At 33.3% G+C, this 8,137-nt stretch overlaps 1 long non-coding RNA gene across 1 annotated transcript; it reads right to left on the reverse strand.

The window, feature by feature from the left end:
• Window positions 1–475: 475 nt before the first annotated feature.
• On the reverse strand, window positions 476–5,051 carry LOC148597045 (uncharacterized). The gene is made up of 2 exons (XR_015918799.1): window positions 1,911–5,051; window positions 476–1,275 (listed from the first exon to the last, which is right to left on the reverse strand). It is a non-coding gene; the product is annotated as an uncharacterized LOC148597045 (long non-coding RNA).
• Between the last annotated feature and the right edge of the window lie 3,086 nt (window positions 5,052–8,137).

Genomic DNA, 8,137 nt, shown 5'->3' on the forward strand with positions numbered 1-8,137 from the left:
ATGAATACATGTACATGTATGTATCCTTTTACTGACTATTTATAAAAACAATACTTTCAAAAAATTAAAATGAAACTGTAAAAGAAGTAGTTATGCAAAAACATGTACTATACTTTAATTTTTATTTTTGTCCAGGATTTGAATTGTTTTACAAGACATTTCACCTTCAACTTTGACAACTTGTGATACCCTTGTACATGTACATGAAGTCAAATTTATTTATTTTTTTTTAAATTTAAATACATTTCTACATGTAATGTACATTTATAAATCCTTCTGAAGTTACATGTATATTCATTTTTTTTCTTGAAATTCAAAATATTTTTGACTTTATGTAAATAAACTGAAAATTATTTTCACTAATTGTAAATACATGGAGATTTCTTCAATACTTACCATGTGTACAGTACATCATCTATGTTTAAATGTAATTTTTATCAGTATATAAATGTACATGGCATGAGTAGAATGCACATTTATTTATTTACAATATTTGTTTATTTTCTATTCTTATTTTTTTTTGTAAATATATATGTTTCGTTTTCGTGTGTATGTACAATGTACTTCCAGAGTTGGATTGAAAAATTTTAAAAAAGGGGGTCCCCCAAGAGCACTCAGGTCATTATTTGCTCATTGGATATTTTGAATGAAGATACATGTAACACAAATTTTCTATCACCCCATGAACCCCCTGGATACCCACTGTAAATATGTTTACATCAATTATTTATAGTTCAATTCCACCTAAGTCTGACAATTTAATAGGAAATCTCAAGTGACTTGTTAACAAGGCTTTTTCCTGAGATGAATAAACCCAGTTTTTATTTTAGAACTAATAAGGCCTAGCCATATGGAATTACATGTTCATGTACATTGAATGGTAGAATGATTTGGAATTTATCTTATGATACACTAGGAACAATATTCGTGTATCTACATGTAGATGGCCAAGGCATGGTGGAAGTTAGTTTTAAACACTTAGTGAATTTGGATTTTCCGATAATGGGCGAATCCAACATATTTTATCATGATCAATATGGATATTAATGACAAACCTAATATTTAATGTCCATCAAAAATGTGACACATTCCAATAGAGTCTGTGGAATATGTTTTCATCTTCAGGACACAGTAAACATGAACTATTTAAAGATTGCGTATAGTTCAAGAGACTTTGCTGATTCACGGAGTCTTCAATTATGTGCTCTGCCAATAAAGATTATCGCATGAAAGGCAAACTATTTGGATTCTTTTTTTAAGATGGAATTATTTTTTCTATACTCGGCGTCACATAAATAACATACTGTTAAAATTTGAATAAAAATATTTTCTACGACTTTATTGACACCAACCATCGTTTAAATTGTCTTAAATGACTTGCTCATTCGTTTAGCCAAACAGCTTCTCAAAAACAAGTCGCTTATTAGCTTAAATCATGCGTAACAAATCCTTACGGGAAAATCCCATACTAATATCCGCCATGTTGATTTTTACGGGACGATTTGTTTACAAACGGAAGTGCGTAAGTTCCCGTCGAACTCCGGTGACAATCGTCTGCTTGATCAACTTCTCGGTATTATACGTTGTTCGCGTAAAATAAATCCGAGATATCCGAAATAACGCCGAATTGCATTCTGGGTTCTTCGGTTTTTGGACAAACCATTTAAACGTAAACAACATCTCCTAGCAACCCGATCACTGTAAACATGGCCGACTTTTTACAATGTAAATATTGCCACCTAGAATTAAAATCTGACTGGAATTTAACGATTCAATGTTTAGGGAGAAGCCGTTTGGCTAAACGAATGAGCAAGTCATTTAAGACAATTTAAACGACGGTAGGTGTCAATAAAGTCGTAGAAAATATTTTTATTCAAATTTTAACAGTATGTTATTTATGTGACGCCGACTATAGTGAGAACTTCCATTTATGCAGAAATAAGCTATCTAAGGTTTTTCATGTATTATACATTGTGTCTTGATTATTTGTTTGAACTTGCACTTCAGCATGTTGAAGAGTGAAGTTAATAACACTTATAAAATACATGTACATGTAGTGTTCATTTGTAATTATTCATTCAGTTGTAGAGATTTCCAAATTTAAAAACATTATTGGTAATTGGCTAAATTGGAAAACATTGCTAATTCTGTCAAAAATTTATTTTTTCTTACATTCTCTTAAAAAATTATTCTGAACAGATGATCAAAGCATAATCTTTTCAAATAAAGAAAGTATCCTTGAGTAAAATTATTCTGTCATATTTGTGGGTTATGGACATGCATTTTTCCTGATTTAAAACTTACACTTAATTATTTAGTATCAACAGAGATGCAGTTCAATAATATTAATTCTTAAGTATATTGTATTACATTGTACAGGTAGTTCTAAGGGAGATAATCCATTTTTCTTCCATGTCAATGCTGTCCATCATTCATCAGTAGTAACATTTTGTTTCTGTGAACAAACAAGAGTTTGAATCATCAAGATGTTTTTCATAGTGGGGACTTTTATTGTTTTTTTTTTTTTGTTTTGTTTTGTTTCGTTTTTTTTTTTTCTTTGTTCTTTTTTGTACACTTTATTACAATATTGTAACAACATTTACCACTTATTTTTTTTTTTTTTTTTTTTAATTCTATAGAAGTTAAAGTTCTAAAATTACTATTGCAATAACTTAATAATACATGTATGTCAATTTTGATCATGTGTAAATTAAATATGCTTTCAATTCAAAATTACTGTGAAACATTATCAAGCCATTGCAGTCCTCCATATTAGAAGAGAAGAGTTATTGTTCCTGAGTTTTTTCAAGTATCCAGAATTTTACTTCTAATCCAAGCAAATTTGATATTTTTTTGTGTAAATTGTCATGTAATAGTATTCAGACTGCTGGTGTAAAAAAAAATAAAACATATTTTACGAAAATCTCTTTGTTTGCCCTTAAGGGCTAGTTTTAATGTCCTGGCCTGTCTGTGGCCATTTTCTGAAGATGTTCCCATGAGGGGTTAATTTTGCGCATTTCCAACACAATGGTATGACGTCATGTTATCTCTTCTTGGCTTTAGCTCTAGTGTCAATGGAAGGACTGTTAAAGTGTGGTCTTGTTGATGTTTTGTCAAGATGTGCCCAATTTATCACAACCATACGATGATATGTTTCATGCTTTCCTGATTTTATCTCCTAAAGAGGTCATGTCTTCCTGATTGTATCTACTAAGGAGATCCATGTTGGAGGCCTTATTAAAGAGGGTTCCTTTCAATTTCACTAGTACATTTTACACAAGAAAAGTTTGAAACAGATAATTTACTGCGGTGGAATAATGGTATCACGCTGTCGTTAGTTCGTTATTGTTGTCTGCCATCAAATAATGGTATCATGCTGTCGTCAGTTTCGTCATTGTCGCCTGCGGTTGTATAATGGTATCATGCTATAGTCAGTTTTGTCATTGTTGTCTGCGATGGAATTATGACATCATGCTATCATCATTGTTGACTGCGGTGGAATAATGATATTATGCTATAGTCAGTTTCGTCGTTGTTGTCTGGTGGAATAATGGTACTACGCTGTCATCAGTGTCGTCATTGTCGTCTGCGGTGGAATAATAGTATCACGCTTGTCGTCAGTTCATCATTGTTATCAGTATTTGAATAATGGTATCATGCTGTCGTCAGTTTCGTCATTATCGTCTGCAGTGAAATAATGGTATCATGCTTTAGTCGGTTTCATCATTGTTGTCTGTGGTGGAATAATGGTACCATGCTGTCGTCAGTACCTCTGTCGTCTGTGGTGGAATAATGGTATCATGATGTCAAGTTTCATCATTGTTGTCTGTGGTGGAATAATGGTTTAAACAATGGTCAGTTTCGTCATTGTCTGGTGGAATAATGGTACTATGCTTTCATCAGTGTCGTCATTGTCGTCTGTGATGGAGTAATGGTATAATGCTCTCGTCAGTTTCGTCATGGTTGTCTGCGGTGGAATAATGACATCATGCTATCGTCATTGTTGACTGCGGTGGAAAAATGATATCATGCTATAGTCAGTTTCATCATTGTTGACTGCAGTGGAATAATGGTATCATGCTGTCGTCAGTTGTCGTCTGTAGATTTTTCATGTTAGTATACATTGAGTGTATCAATTTTCATGAAATTAAACCACCAAAGAAAGTCTGGGATTGATTTTACGATTGAGGGATCAGAAACAAACATTTTCCTGTTTTGCAGATAATAGCTTGAGTAAAGATGAATAGATCTTATAAATGAGCCTCAAGGTGACATACCTATCCTTAAAAGAAAGGCTTTGATTGATTGTGGGGGTTGTGCTTATTGAGCAATAAAGGGCAAAACAGGGACTTTGGGATCAAGTTCTTTTCCTGGCTAATTGCTATTAAAATTGAGATCTGTATCAAGCTTGGAATGCGCGTAAAATTTTGGCCCAACTGTTCATGATTAGACATCTGCATTCTAATCAAACATTGCCCTGCGAAGAATTTCTTTTGCTTAATATTAAAGTAAGACACAGACCATTTTCTTTTTGAAGGGGCTCGGATTTAATGTTGAGTTAATTTTTGCCCACACACGAAAAGTATTTCTTTTTTCAGCAGCAGCCGTAGTTAAAAATTGTATTTGAATATCTATATTGTTAAGGGATGGTGGAAATATTAAACAATATTAATATTTTTTTTTTCAATCAATGACTGAGTAAAATACTTATGGCTCAAATTTGGAGTAATCTTATTTTTTCCATAACAAACCAAGCCTCCCCCTCAGTACAAAAAATGTTATGTGCCTAACAATTGGTACAAGAAACAGATTAAAGGGAAATCTATTAGACTAAGAAGACAAAATTATTAAAAGGGTGGTTCTAACCCTTATACCCCATATGGAACTATAGCGCGTGAGCTGAGATAGCACCCATGCACACCCCCACCCTAATCAACTAAACTATGATTTTCAGGTACCCTTATACCTCCCATTTCCGAATCTTTTGACACCAAGAGATAAACTGAAGCATTTTTGTATTTTTTTGGCAAATTTTAATACCTCATTGAGGCGAAAATCATTTTTTTTTTCTACTCAATTCTTCTTTCTTATTTCTGTCAATGCCCGAGAAAAAGAAGAGAAACAAGAGGCTCCCGGAAGCCTGAATCGCTCACCTGGTTGAATGTTGCCTTTCAAAGGCAATAAATTTTAACGAGAAGTTGTCCAACAATTTTGACTCGAGAATTCTTTGGTAGGACTTATTATAAGATCTTCTCAACAATTGAAAGTTTCTTTAAATCTATCATAGTTCTCAAGATATTGACTGAAAACTGTTAAAAAAGGAGTCATTTTTCCCCTTTCAAGGGCAATAACTCATCTGACAACTTTTATCCCTGAAGACTTTTGTAGTCCTAATATGGATCATTTCAGCTATCGTAAGAATTTTGCTAAACCTAACGGTTTTGGAGATCTATGTGAAAAAACTACTGTCTGACCCCTATGTTCTATTTTTAGTAACAGCGGCAATGTTTTTGGACGAATCAAAAATCCCCACATCAGTTCTATGCAGGATACCCCAAGAAACATTCATACCAAGTTTGGTTTCAATTAGTCAAGTAGTGTCAGAGGAGAAGATTTTTGAAAGAAATAACATTGAAAATGGCAATAATCGTTGAAAAAGGGCAACAACTCCAACATGTCTTAAGGTATCACTAACCACTTCTAACGTTTCCATTACTTTACATGTTAAAAAGGTAATTTTCAAAGTCTCACAGTGAATTCCCAGGACAAATGACATCTTAAAGTTGCATACCGTTGTGAAGCTTTGAAAATAAGGCTTCCAAAATCATTATGCTAATGGTACGATGATTGTAGAAATTCTTCACAAAATTTACTTGAATAAATAATACTGAAAATCCATATTTTTACCTGTTCTGCTAACTGACAGCATGGAGGCAAGTTACTCAAACATGTAAACAATATTTATACACTTTTGTAGTTAATTGCATATATGATTTTAAAGTACACATTTTCAGCTTTATTTTGACTACTTTTAATAATAATACACACAAATAATGCACTTACAATGCATATGTCTAGGTTCAGTGTGTTTTTGGTTCTACATAGGGGGGTGGCCATTTGACCCGGAAGTGGTTAGTGAGACCTAAGGGATTAAAACCAAAATTTGACCTGAGATAGATCTCATCATGCTGAACACTTTTACCCCATGTCAGAATTTAGCTAAACCTAACGGTTTAGGAAATATATGTGAAAAACTGACCCCTATGTTCTTGTTTTAGTAACAGCGGCAATGTTTTTGGACGAATCAAAAATCACCACATTAGTTCTATGCAGGATACCCCAAGGAACATTCATACCAAGTTTGGTTTCAATTGGTCAAGTAGTTTCAGAGGAGAAGAGTTGTGTATAATTGTTAATGACGACAACAGATGCCAAGTGATGGCAATAGCTCACATGACCTTTGGCCAGGTGAGCAAAAAATGGCTTAAATTTTGAAAATTACTTTTCTCCAAATTATCCGACCCCACCCCCTATACCTTCAGTATTAAAAAGATTCAGTGCCTAAAATGGATATAGTGTTGGTCCTCAGTTTTCTTTGGGTTGTGAAAAAAGTTTTCAAATATTATGACTATAAATATTAAGAGTGAATTTGAGAGAAGCTAAAAAATGGTCTAAGGGAGGTAATTCAAGAAAGTTTTCACTTCACATTAAAAAAGAATTTGACACAAAATTAAGATGGTTTCATATACGGTGAAACCTGTCTATACCAAACACTTTTTTTAAAGATCTTTATATCAGTGTAAATGTACATTTTGGAACCTTAGAAAACCAACCACCTATACAAGTCTGAACCGAGCCAGTTTTAAATTTGAAATATATAGGTTTAGATAGATTTCTCACTATGTAGTTTTAATAAAATAATGCTCATAGATAAATAAATATTGCGACATTCCTTCGTCAGTTCATTTTGTGCCTTAAACAGCTTGCCCAAACCTGAAACTAGTAAAAACTGACTCAGGTTTTTGAAACATGTGAGAGTTTCAGTTGTGTTCTCAAGAAAAAATTACTGAAATTGACTGTTCATTTAGTAGCTAATTGAGTTAATGGCACAGATTGTTAGTTAGTTGCACTGTTTGTGTAATATGTGAATTGTAATGTAAATTGTCATATCAAATGGCCTAAACCCTACAGATTTGGAAAGCCTTAATCACTTCTGAGTTTATTACACTGAAAAAAATACATCAGACATGTAACAAGATGATCCTAACTGGTTATACTTCAACCCACCCCCCCCCCCCCCCCCCCCCCCCCAAAAAAAAAAGGTCAGGCTGGTTTTAAAAAAAGGAGGATTAGGCTGGCCTTTAAAAAAGAGGTTTTGGCTGGTCTTAAAAAAAAGAGAATTAGGATAGTCTGAAAAAAAAAGGTTAGGCTGGTCTTAAAAAAGGCGGTTAGGTCGTTCTTAAAAAAGGAAGGCCTAAATATATTTTAGAATACTCAAGAGGTCAAGCTGATCTTACATTTGTCTTTAGAAAGGGAGAGTTGAAATCCATTCTGGAAGATTGAAGAGTAGAAATTCTATGGTAGGTCCCCAGTTGCTGAATCTACGGATGATGATGAAATGCCATAATCTCAAACAGCCCTTTGCACATAGTACTGGAAGATGATATATACACAGTCAAGATGAACATGGAACAATTGAGATGAAAGCAGACTGATTCCATCTGACAAATTCTTCAATGCCACTAGAGATACAAATGTCCTGAAAAAGAAGAACAAGAATAAGAACGCTGTACTTCCATGCATAAAATCAGTAACAAGTGAACAAATGACCTTAATATCTAATACTAAACACTAATCTGGTATCAGTGAACTAATGACCTTAGTATTTAACAAAGAACACTAATAAGTTACAGTGAAATTTTTATTTTTATATGTAAAACAGAACACTTAAACCTGTCTTAACTGAACCTGAATACCTGTCGATAACAGACACTTTTTAATACAAAGAACCTTAGTGAGTGCGCTAATTTAACCCACACATCCACTAATATGACTCAAATTAAAAGTATTTTTTAAAAAAATTCAGGGGCCTTATAGAAAATCTCAACATAACATGAACTTGATCTGTAACTGATCA

The sequence above is a fragment of the Perna viridis genome, chromosome 15 (genome assembly GCF_037379345.1).
Source record: "Perna viridis isolate PV_CMFRI_1.1 ecotype Kerala chromosome 15, ASM3737934v1, whole genome shotgun sequence".
In the NCBI taxonomy this organism is placed as follows: domain Eukaryota; kingdom Metazoa; phylum Mollusca; class Bivalvia; order Mytilida; family Mytilidae; genus Perna; species Perna viridis.